Source organism: Rattus norvegicus, chromosome 9 (assembly GCF_021556685.1).
Source record: "Rattus norvegicus strain SHRSP/BbbUtx chromosome 9, alternate assembly SHRSP_T2T, whole genome shotgun sequence".
Classification (NCBI taxonomy): Eukaryota; Metazoa; Chordata; class Mammalia; order Rodentia; family Muridae; genus Rattus; species Rattus norvegicus.
The window spans coordinates 108,029,729-108,042,458 of NC_141542.1; the positions used below are offsets into that span (position 1 = coordinate 108,029,729).

The 12,730-nt window shown below is 49.6% G+C and overlaps 1 long non-coding RNA gene across 1 annotated transcript; it reads left to right on the plus strand.

Moving 5' to 3' along the window:
• Positions 1-567: 567 nt before the first annotated feature.
• On the plus strand, positions 568-4,291 carry LOC148003852 (uncharacterized). The gene is made up of 3 exons (XR_015629255.1): positions 568-1,036; positions 1,304-1,486; positions 1,961-4,291. It is a non-coding gene; the product is annotated as an uncharacterized LOC148003852 (long non-coding RNA).
• Positions 4,292-12,730: the final 8,439 nt, after the last annotated feature.

Here is a 12,730-nt window from a genome sequence, read left to right on the forward strand (position 1 = left end):
GGTTGATAGGCGGTGGCTGAGCTGCTCAGTGTGAGCTGCTCAGGTCCAGTGAGTGCTCTGGTCTGACTGAAAACACCGAAGGATTTGTCCAATTGAGCCACCGTTGAGCTAGGTGCTCTCTGGAACATGGAGCTGATCCTGGGAGGGCTTCATCCACCCTTCCTCTTCCTCCTCTTACAGAGTCACTCTGAGTGGCTGATGCCACTGTGCTCCCTGCAGCAGCATCCTGAGAGAAGGCCACACTGAGGTGGCCTCACTGGAAACAGTGAAACCTGCTTCTTCATCCTTTGGCTCAGTAGCCTGGAAACTGCTGGAAGCTGCTTGTGACGTCTGGCACCCTCGCCCTGCCAGAGGCACCCAGGGCTCCCTGGGCTCCCGGAGCCTGGCTTTGGAGTTTCTAGCACATGATTCAGAAGTGGAAATGAGCTTCTTTCCTCCATGACACTTACGATGACAGCACCTCAGATCAGGGACCTCAGGGTGAGTCAAGGCCTGGGAGTTCCAAGGTGGTTGTTGAGCAGTCCCTACACTGTAGCTGAAGCTGGGTGTCCCGTGTGCTGTCCTCAGCTGTGGCGAGCTCTGCTGCCCTGTCGGTCGTCTCTACAGGCAGTCACTCCTCAGAACTCTGTGAGGGACCATCAGGGTGACCACCGTGCTCCTGTGACTCCTCCAGTCTTAGTACCTGGACCCATCCTTGAAGGGCACATTCAACAGTCCCCACCCCTCACTGTCTAGCTGCTGGGGGGCTGGGGCAGCAGCTCTGTGCACTGTGTTTATTTTCCTGGCCCAGAGTTCTGCTCTTCACTTTCATGGTGGGCTCCTTCTCATGCTCCCATAGCCTCGTCTGTGTGAACCTCCAGGCCTGTGGAAACGGCAAGAGTTGGTCTCGTGTCCTAAGATGCTTGTCAAGTGCCACAGGTGCCTTTGCAAACCCAAGACAACTACATCTAACCTCCTGGGGATGGCCATGGCAAGGGCTTCTAGCTCTGTCTGTGAGTGTTTGACTCACCATAGGAGCTCCTAGGTGAGACACAAGGTGAGCTACCAAGACCGTTTCCAACGTGAGAATGGGACAGGCTGGCCTTGCCAAGCAGGCCTGACTCCAAAGGCAGGAAACACACACACACACACACACACACACACACACACACACACACACACACACACACACACTGCAGTCCATTCCCACTCCATACAGTTACCAGAGACTTCTCCCCAAGTTGTTGTCCCTCCCCCCCCTCCCCCCACCTTCTGACATCTCCTTTCTTGGACTCACATTGGGGGAAAATGTCTTTCCTTAAAGGGAGGCCAGTGAGCTGCTCTCCAATCAAGCTTCCCCAGTCAGGAGTGCCTCTCCGGCTTGGCCTCCATTCCTGGCAGCGCGTCAGCCCACAGCCATATCACAGCTTCATCTGCTGCTCACCAGCCTCTGCTCAGACGTGTCTAATGAGGGGATCTGGGTGGGTGAAGCAATCTTTTTCCCAGGGTGAGCTTCTCCTGCCCCCACACACTCAGTCCTTCCAGTCTGAACCCCAAAAGTGGGGCTCCCTGTAACTCCATTGCATACTTTCTCTGCTGAGAGGGCAAGGGGCCCACCAAGAGCTGACCCACCTTTGCCAGGCTCCCGCTCCGGGCACTGTGAAGGAGGCCAGGGACCCTCCTTGGAATGTGTGTCTAAATGACACACTTTGCTCCAGCCCCCCAGCCAGCCAACTTCTCTTCCACCTCCTGGAAAAGATTGTTTACCCAGTACATGACCCCAACATGAAAGCGGTGGAGGGTGCCTATCTTTGGTTCCCACGCTGGCTGGCTGCTGGCTTTCACCATTTCACTCAGATGAGCTGTAGCAGGAGCCAAAGAAAGATCTGAAGGAAACCTGGGGGTGGAAGCAAGCCTGGTTGTCGAGAGTATCTCATTTGCTAACTTTTTAAAACTATATCCACTCTTCTGTTTTTGCAAGGGTCTCTGTCGTTCAATGTCAGAGAAGCAGACATTTGCTCCACCCTTGATGCGCAGGACCTCAAGCCAGCTCAGGTCTCAGCAGGTGCCTGTCAATGTCTTCTACTGAGTTGCTATAAGGATGCAAGGGAAAGGTCAGCCCAGCCCTCTGACTGAGCCCAACAACCCAACACCCTCCATGGCGGTCCTTCCTCCTCCTCCAAGGCCACTTCTCCATTGCCTGAGGGAACCTGAAAACAGTACTTAACTGTTCAAAAGAGAACTTCTATGTTCACTTGAGTGTAGTAATAATTTCTGTACATTTCTAAGATGGCACCCTGGGTGTCTGCACAAGACCTTTTGTTCTTCAGAAAAATGAAGAAACAGAATTTCTTGGTCTGAGGTTAAGAACCAAAGACTTTCCCCCTAGCTCACCCCAGTACTAAGCTCACCTCTGACCCTACATGTAGATAGTGGCTTACTTCCTTGGATCCTCCAGAGCTCCAGTGTCTGTCTGTCTTTCATGTACTTTGGAGGGAGGCTTTCCTAAGTGGCAGGTGGGAGCACTTGCAGGGTCAGCCCATGATCTTCCCTCCTCGAAGCCTCCCTCCTTTCTCCCTGACCATCATGAACGTCTATGGGTGGCAGGTCCCCAGTGAGTAGGCACCAATGGTAGATAACCTGGTGTGGCTAACGTGGGTATCAACTCCTTGGCTGCTCCCTGCATGGCCTCTGCCATTCATGGCTCTGAGCCACCATGAGCAGAGTGCTTGAGGGCTTCAAATGCCTGGGCGTTTTATAGCACTCAGGTGTGCAGTCAGTTTACACTGCTCTTCAGTCAACTCACCCAGGGAAGACACACCCTGGGGAACGGAAGCCGGAAGTTTCCTAGCACACCTTCCCTACAGTACCTGCTAGAGGGCAGATGGGGTACGTTAGGCCATGAACTTAGGGGATTTCCTCACTGCCTGTGGGTGAAGGCAAGATGGGACAATGCCGCTGTCTCCCAACCCGCAGCCAGACTCACGTAAGACTGCGGCACACTCATGTGAACACAGCTCTCCCGCCTGCATGAACAAACACATCCATACATGTGTGTGCTACCATATTCTCAGCACGTACATGTGATAAGCATGTGTATACCCATGCCCACATTAGTACCATTGCACATACCTCTCACATCAAGAAGCCCAGGAAGGTCTTCACATTCTGCTGATACCTCCTGTGGCTGGCAGAGTTGAGCTTCCCACTGCTACCTGTAGGGCCATAGCTTTCTTTCTTGTCAAGTCAAAGGTTCTTTACTGTGCTCATAGCTGAAGATGCCTCAGATCTTCACACATGGGCTAAACCAGGTCATAGATGTCACACGGCATGAAGAATAGCCAGTATCATTCTTGTAGGTAGAGAGACCCATAGAGCCCTAGGGACAAGAAACGACAATGCCCTGTGTGCCTCCCCCGTCACTTGCAAATAGCATCTTTAACCCATGGCCCTTACCTGCTCTCCAGAGCCAGTTCCTAGAAACTCATGGGAGAGCATGAGTTCCCAATACTGGTGGTAGCCTGTGAGGACCTCTGCCTCAGGCTGCTCTGTCCCTGACACCCTTTATAATGAGTCTCATTTGCACCTAGGCTGGACAGACCCCATTTATATTGGGACAGAGAGTAGCCAGAGGCAGAAGGATTCAACTTTCACTTTCTCTTTACAAATCAGCAAGATGATGTTGAGGAGTGGACTACGTGAGGGGTAGTTCTTGCTTCATATTGGCAATAACAGGAAGAGAAGCCTCGGGCAGGGTTCTGCTTGGTGCTCTGGGGCAGGAGTCCATGCTTATTATGAAGGGCACTGTGCCCTTCTTACACAAGGCAGGATGGAAATGCAGCTGGGAGAAGAGGCTGGTCAAGGCCTCCATCCTTGTAGGATGGGAATACTTGAGACAGGCTGCCCTGGGGCCCCATAAGGGTCTTCTCCTACCATGAGGAAGAATCTCCAGGATGCCGGGGCTACCTGTCAGCACTTGGCTTTCCCATGGTTAATCTCTCTTCTTCCATGGCCTTGGCCATATTAGGTCACCATCTCTCTAGTTCTCAGCTCCTTGGTCCTCCAGGCTGTGAGTAGACATAGACCCGAGGTCTGAACATCCAAGGCTCTGTGCCCCCACGGACAAGAATCCTCTATTCTGAGTAGGAGAGATGGCTCAGCGGTTAAGAGACTGCTCTTCTAGAGGTCTTGAGTTCAATTCCCAGCAACCACATGGTGTCTCACAACCATCCGTAATGGGATCTGATGCCCTCTTCTGCTGTGTCTGAAGACAGCTACAGTGTACTCACATACATAAAATAAATAAATCTTTAAAAAAAAGAATCCTCTGTTCCACCAGGCCTGCTGGATTCTGTGTTCCATGCCCAGCTTGTTGCAAGCTCCTGTTGCTGTAAAGACACATTGGCTCCTCAGGTGGGAACTTCTAAAGAATGAGCGGTCCTTACTGGTCCCATGGGAGACATTCTCTAGAGGCTGCTGCCTGGCTTTCTATTGATTACACACTCCCTTGGTGTTTGTCCGATGAGGGTCCATTTGTTTGCCTCTGGCCTGACTCCTTCTGGAGACCCTAGATGAACACCCAAAAACTAAGTAGCTTAAATCCTGCTCCCTTTTCCAGGGCTCCCAGGTGGGATGAGGTTGCCACAGAATGGGAGCATTGGGTAATTTCACATGAAATACTTGTTCAATTATTTACCTAACAAATTAACTCAGTTTGTCGCAAAGAATGGAATTGGTTTTTATTTATCGGGTGTATCCAAGTCAAAGCAAAGCCAACTTTTTAAATGCATGTAATATGCATAGCAACTATTTCTAGCACAACAAAGCCGATAGTTTACAAAAGGATTCTCATGCTGGCAAAAATATGAACTTCCTGCAGAGTTTGCCGGTTAGTGGAGAGCTGGAACCACACAAATGGCTCAGAGCATACTTGAGGATAGCATTCAGTATCTAGGCGTTTGCGTGCACAGCTGCTGCTTTATTGATTGAGGCTTCCGTGGAGACAGTGGGGCTGGTTCTCTTAGGATGCAGGGTCTGTTTCATCTCTCTCCCATCCCTCTAACGTGACTCACCTCGAGTCCCCATCTTCACACATGTCTTCTCCCAGGGTGGTAGTACCATTTTTCCTTGCCCATATTTTAGCTTCTAGTATTTCCCAACTATGCCACTGGGTTCTACCAAGATGCTGGGCCTCATCTGTCCTTGCTGCACTCACCCCAGTCCTCCTCAAGACATGAGTGAACTCTTGTCTTGACCACAAGACCAAGTGACCACAGAGTCCCCCTACTCCACTCTGCTGCTCAAGTTACCTGCCCTATCTCCCACGAGTCTCCTGGTCCTCTCTTTCCAATCCAAACCTCGTTCCCACAGCATGTAGAAATCACTCCGAATTAGAGCCAAAATTATTGTACACAGAGTTTTATTTTAGCTTTTGCTTTAATGAACTATTTAATCAATGACCTTTTCTATAAAAGAGTCTCTTGGGTGACCAAGTTTCTGGGGCCAAACATCTAAAAACGCCTTCCTTTTACCCTTTCCTGTAAATGTTAGTTTAGCTGGATATAATGTTCTGAGTTTAAGGACTGTTCTCAGTGTGGAATTGTCATAGCACTAACTTTCTGAAGTTGACCAACACAATGCTACTCTCCTGCTTATAGAAGTTAATGCTCCATAGCTACAACAAAATACCTGGGGCCAGTTACTTATAAAAAAGAGAGGTTTAACTAGCTAACAGTTTTGAAAATTGAATATCTGAGTCTGGGACCTCATTGTTTTATTATTTTTTATTGGCCATTAATGAGGCCCCTTGTCTGGGTCAAAACATGTTAGATTTCATCACAAGTGGGATCCTGTGTAAGAGAGGTCACGTGACAGGACAGGGAGCCAGAGAGCAGGGGGGAGCCATCTTATTATTTTCTAACAGCCTTCTCTTATAGAAACTGACTGGGGTCCTTAGTCCTTTCCCAGGACACTGCCACAGTGATCTCTTCTTAAACTCTGCCTCTTAAAGGATCTGCTCCCTCCATAGAACCACTACCAAATACTGGTAGACATCTCTTTTTGGACTTGTCATGGTAAATGATAGGGGGATAATTAGATGAATAGATAGATAGATAGATAGATAGATAGATAGATAGATAGATAGATAGATGATAGATAGACTGATGATAAACATATATAGGTAGATAGAAAGATAATGATAGAAAATTGATAAATGATATCTAGCTAGATTGCTAGATGATAAATAGATTGATAATAAATGATAGATAAATAGGTAGACAGATGATAGATATATAGATAGATGGATGATAGGTAGACAATAATGATAAATAGTAAATAACAGGTGATAGACATGTGTTATAGATTATAGATAACATTTATAGATAAAAAACAGGCAGATGATATTGATAAAAATTATAGTCAATAAATGTATATAACATGAACCTTACATCTACTTCAGTATCCATTGTACATACATTTACCTATAAGCTGTTTGGGAGTAAATTCTAGATGCCCTGCCCTTTGTACATCCTTGTGATCTTTGCAGGAATACTCTTACTAAGAAAGTAAACATTGACATTACATTCACAGGTGACATTGATGTTTTCTTTCACAGCCACATCTGTCCAGCCAACACTCTGGCCAGGATGACTCCTGCATTGTTATGCTATTGCTCTAGCTTAGGCCACAGCCTTGTCAGACCTGAATATGGCTGCTGTGAAGGTTACAGGGGTCATCTGCAAGAAGTAACAGGCTTGGCCCAGTGACAGAGGCTCAGTGTGCTCAGGGTTATGTCCATGATGCAAGTGGCTATTGGCAGGGCTGCATCCATGGTGCATCCACAGGACACATGGAGCAGGACAACTCAGTCATCCAGGGGACAGCTATCGGGTATACTCCTTTGTAAGAATGCCGCTGTGTCCCCCTTCTGGTTGCCTAGAGACTCATTTACTATTTCCCCCTGGTCATACCTTGTTCCCAATATGCACTTGTGCAGCCACAATGCTAAGCTCCTTCAACACTCAGGGCCTGCTGATGATCACCTCGAGGGCGGCTGTGCATGGTAATCGCAAGCTTTGAGTCTTCTTGCTTTATTACTATTATTGTTGCTGTTGTTGTTGTTGTGGTGGTGGTGGTGGTGATGATGATGAGGATGACGATGACGACAATGACAACTTTTTTTTTTAGACTGGTTTCTCTATATATCTCTGGCTGTTCTGGAACTCACTCTGTAGACCAGGCTGGCCTCGAGCTTGGAGATCCTGCTGCCTCTCGAGAGCTGGGATAAAAGGCGTGCACTACCACCGCCAGCTCTGTCTTCTCATTGATCAGCCCTTTCTCTGTTGTGAGTCAGAGCACTGCCGTCCCCAAAATGTATTTCTCCATTCACATCACTGTGGTTTTAGATAACTGAGCTAACCTGGAAGTTACGAAAATTTGCTCCCTGTTGTTGTATAGCTGCCCAGGCTGAGGTGACACCCATACAATGTCATGCTGATCTCAGAAGCTGCAGGTGAGAGCGCAGAGCTAACCGGTCGATCACTCTAGGGTGTTTTGATGAAAGCTGGGTCCCTCAGGACTCGGGCTCTGCCCAGGTCTCCTGCGTGCATCTCTGCCAGGGGCTGGGTAGGTTTGACTAAGTGTCAGGTTTTCCCCTTGGCTCCTACATCTTGAGTGAGCACCACCTCCAGAGTGTGCCACATCTCTCAGGAGACGACCAGACACCTCAGTCAGGGACCACCCTCCTATCCAGTTCAGCACGGAGGGAGCCAACGTCCTACCTGCCCTCACCACACACCCAGACACCACAGAATGAGCACAGCTATCTGGAAAGATGTTTGGCAGAACATAACAGGAATCATGAAATTGTTTGTTCCATTTGACCTTGTGGCGATATTTCTGGGAAATCACTTTAAAAGAAAATTCCCAAAATGAACAAAGGCCTATGCACGATGAGGTTTATTGCAGAATTATGCAACTCATAAAGTAAACTGGACGACGCCGGTCAGCAGGGGAATGCCGGGCCATTCAGGCACACCACACCCAGTGTGAGGAGTCCTGCGCCGCCTCCCTGAGATTATAAAGCAGAGATAAGAACATTTGTCATGTGTTATCGGGCAGGAAAATGAACACTAGGAACTTGTGCACACCTAGAGTGGAGTTATGGGAAATGAAGCCCAGTCTGCTTTCTTGGGTGGCCCAAGTTGCCATTCCACTAAGTGTCTTTCTTGGCTGAGGGGTTCTTTGTCTGAGGAGGCAGAGGCTCTGACATGCGTGGCTCTCCCAACACAGCCCCAGAGATTGCAGAGGTAAAATCACCGTGTCAGCCTGGGGACAGCCGTTCTTCAGAGGCCAGCCCACCTGACCTCAATGGATGGACCGTGGTATGAGATGGGGGTGAGCAGCCTGAATCTGTCAAGGGAACTGAGTTCTCTCCTGTCAGCCCTCATCACAGCATCACGTGATAGAGGTAGAGGGTCATACACCTCCTCCGTGTTCAGTGTTCCTAAGGGCATCAACAGCCCAGAAACAGCACAAGTACGGTGCTTCAGCTGAGTGTGCCAAGGCTGCGTGCTCGCCACTCATCATTCTCCGCTCTTCTCACCCCTGTGCTGGATGCCTACTGCAGCTGTCTTTGGGGCCTCATGGTTCCAGCATCTAGGAGCACTGCTGCATAGGAAGATGGTGGCCTGTTCTTCTAACTACAGACACAGCACAGGTTTCCTACAGACGGAAGAACGGACACATCCTGGTTGGAATGAAAGAGAGTGAGAAAGACGGAGACAGAGAGAGACAGACTCAGAGAGAAATGGAGAGGAAGGGAGGGAAAGAAAGAGAGATAAAGGCAGAGAGAGAGAGAGAGAGAGAGAGAGAGAGAGAGAGAGAGAGAGAGAGACTTAATTCAAGTGAAGAAAGTATCTGACGGGCCCATGTGGCCCCGCAAGACACGTGTGAAGGTCATAGGCACCACCTGAGCATGTGATTGGGGCCAGGTCAGAAGCAGAGGACAAGAAGGTAGGATAAGAAGCCTGCTAAGGCCGGTCAAGCCCCTGGAAGACCCCTATCCCTTCTCCAATGCAGACTTTGAAGTCTCTGACCCTTCTGAGTAGCTGACCTAAGTGCTTTGAATTCAGCAGTGTTAAACGACCAAACTGACCTCTCGGCTGGCCTAGCCCGGTCACTTGGGGTTTCCAACAGAGGCAAACCCTGGTTGCTTTGTAATGAAGTCACTACCCCAAGGGGTCATGAGATAGCCTCTGAGGGAAGAAAGCCCATGAAGGGTCACTGTAAGTTCAGGTTGGAAAGACTCTGTGAGGCAAGAGATGATCAAGGAAGAAGCATTTTAGCCATAGACTACCTTCTAGGGTGTTTGTGCACAAAAGTGTGGAAGTCCCACTGTATCATTTTTACTTGATAAAGACCACAGCACGAGGCTGGGCGGTGGCTCAGTAGGCAAATCGCTCACAGCGGGAGTATAAGGACTTAAGTACGGTTGTCTGGAACCTGTGTCACAGGATTGATTCAGTAGCGTGTGCCTGCCATTCCATTGCTCCTGTGATGATAGGGGAGGCAGAGACAGAAGGGGCAGCAGGAGGTCTTGGGTCAGGAAGCCTGTGGTACTCGGGGGTGAATAAGAGTTCCTGTGTATGTCAAAGTAGAAGGCAGGACCTATACCTGAGGTTGCCCTCGGACCTCCACAGGGAAAGCACCATGGCCCTTGCACACCTTCATAAGCACATAAGCTTATGTGTAGAAAAGTAAAAAATCCTGACAGCCTGGTGTTTTCCCAGGATGAATTCTGATGTCAGCAATTGTCACTTAATATAAGTATGAGCTGCTCTTTTTTCTTTAGCAGAAAAAACAATCAATGTTGCTTTAAGGATAACATTTGGAAAAAAGAGGGTGGATGAGATCGAAGTAGGGTGAGCTGGGGGAGGGGTGGAGTCCCTGGGCTCGCCACTGGCTAATACTACAAAGCGAGTTTCCGGAACTCTCTACCCTTAGGGTTTCCTGGGAAATGGGGACCAGTGGAGGCTGTAAGGGCCCCGTAGGGATCTGCTGTCCTTTGTGGATATTAGCTGGCTGCGGCTTGTCCTCTGTTTCCCAGTCATAAAGTCCCGATCTGATGTTCTCAAGCATTTAATGTGATCAGTACTGCTGGAGCGCTTGCCGGCCAGTGGAGCCGGCAGGGGTGTGTGCAGATTCTCTTTGCTCACAGCGGATGCATGACTTGGGATCTGAACCAGACCATGGGCCTGGCGTCAGCTGGCAGTTAAGGGCTAGGAGCGGGGTGGGGAGGCTCCATGGAGCTCCTAGAGGCCCGTGGATGAGATCTGAGGGGCAGATAACAGGTCAGCAGGGCATGGCGTACTCCTTCATTCCCCCAGAGTGGTGACCTGAAATGACTTGTCCAGGGCTGGCTGGGCAGCAGCTTTGAGACGAAGTGCAGTGTGAGGGGCCCCACGAAAGTACTGCGGGAGCGACCTGAGTCACCGGCATGCTCCCGCCATAGATGGAACATCCGGGGCTTTCCAGGACATGCCGCCTGGGCTGGCACGTGATTGGCATCTGGACAGGGAGGTAGAAGCTCACAGAAGGTTACCTTGGGATGCAAGGAGCTCCGTAGGAAAGGGTGAGCTGGCTTCCTCTGGCAGAGCGCATCTCGTTTGTCGAGAGGACTAGGTTCAAGAGTGGCTGCCAGGAAATCATGGGGGCCCTGTGGCCATCAAATCACACTGGGCATCTAGCATTGGATTCCTGCTGCAGCCCGGGAACCATCCAGACCACCACGCTGCAGATTGCTAGGCTGAGAGCTGTTCCCATGTAAAGCACATGTGTCCTGGCATCAACTCAGACCTTGCTGGGCAACTCTGGGAGGGCAGTCAAGGTCGCTGGCCCACCATCTCCCCTGCAGGTTATCTCCTCAGTCTCTCCCAGCACGGGGGTTTCTGGTAATACTGCTCCCCCCAATCCTAGAGACTGATGCCCAGCACAGCCCTAGTGTCCACTATGTCTCTAGGAAGGAAGCATGGAGCAGATCGTATTCTGCATGGGGAGCAGTCCCTTCCCAAAAATATCGTACACCTTAGTTCAAATCTAAGTTGCCAAAGCCCCAAGTAAGCAAGGGTCAGAGGAGAGGAGGAGAGGGGGGTACCAAGGAGGGACCACTCTGTTCTACCCTCATTGAGAGAAGATTGTCACGAGGAGGAGACAGACCACAGTGATATATATATATATATATATATATATATATATATATATATATATCTCCAAAGCATGACAATAATAGCCTGGCTACCTCACACCACCTATCCATGTGGCTTCTTTCTGTGTCACTCCCAGCCCCCATGCGTTCTCTGTGCCTGGGAAGCCCTGTTTGAATGTCCATCCAGGTCAGGGGATCCAGAGTTGTCCTCCTGCAGCAAGGCCAGGGCTGTATAGGCCAAGTGAAGTCCTGGCTAAGAGAGACACCAAGGGCATTATGGGGAGGCTGGATAGTGAGGGTAACTCAGCCGGGAGATCAATGAGCAGGAGTGTGGTCTGTGAGCCAGGGGCATCTTCCCACTGATGCCTGCATGGCAGCGGCCTCTGCACTGGCAAGGGAACCCAGAGGTCTCAGTTCTCAGTCTCTAGAGCAAGGTTCAGATGGAAATACAGTACCTGCTCCCATGACCATGCCCCCACATAGCAATTTCTACTGAGGGAGGACACAGATGGCCAAAAATTTATCTATCACAGAGAAGAGGCCGGTCATCAGTCAGCAAATGGTGTTTCCAGGGGCCAATGAATCTTTTCCTACTGAGTCACTGGAACCTGTGGAGTCTACCAGTACCACCATAGTACGATGGCTGCCTGCATACCATCACACCCCCCAGCTATCGATCATGGACTAATCCTCTGAAACTGTAAACACGTCTCCAATTAAAGGCTTCCTTTGCTAAGTTGCCTTGTGCAGGCCCAGAGACCTATGGATTTCTGTGCTTTGTTGGACCGTCTCCTGGACTCTGGAACTAGGCCTCAGAGCTTCATTTATGCAGAGGCTTGAATGAGAATGGCCCCCACATAGTTGAATGGCTCATCCCAGTTAGTGGAACTCTTTGGGAAGGACTGGGGGAGGCAGCTTCATTGTGGTAGGTGTGGCCTTGTTGGAGATATGTCACTGATTCGAGGCTTCCAAAACCCACAGCAGAGTTGCCTAGTCTGTCTGTCTACCTATGTATGTATGTATGTATGTATGTATGTATGTATGTATGTATGTATGTATCCATTCCTGACTGAAGCTTGTGAATCAGATGTGAGCTCTCATCCACTACTACAATTCCATGGCTGCCTGAATACCATCAACCCTCCCAGCTATGATGACCATGGACGAACCCTCGGAAACTACAAGCAAACCCCCAGTTAAAGACTTCTTCTTCTAGGTTGCCTTGGTTATGATTTATCTTCACAACAATAGAAAGGTAACTAAGACAACTTAGTAGACACTTAAACATCAGCTCTGGTACAGACCATGTGATGAATCCCAGCAAAGTGGTGCAGGCCTGGATCCAGGACTCAGGAGCCAACGACAGGAGGACAATGAGTTCAAGATAAGCCTGGGTTGTATAGTGAGACTTTATATCAAAACAAACATGTAAGCTGAGGGGGACGGACCCAGGGAGGATGGGTAGTAACTCAGCACATGTTCCTGTAGCTTGGGTGGTTACTGCTTCCCATCAACAGTTGTCTTCTAACACCACCACCACCACCA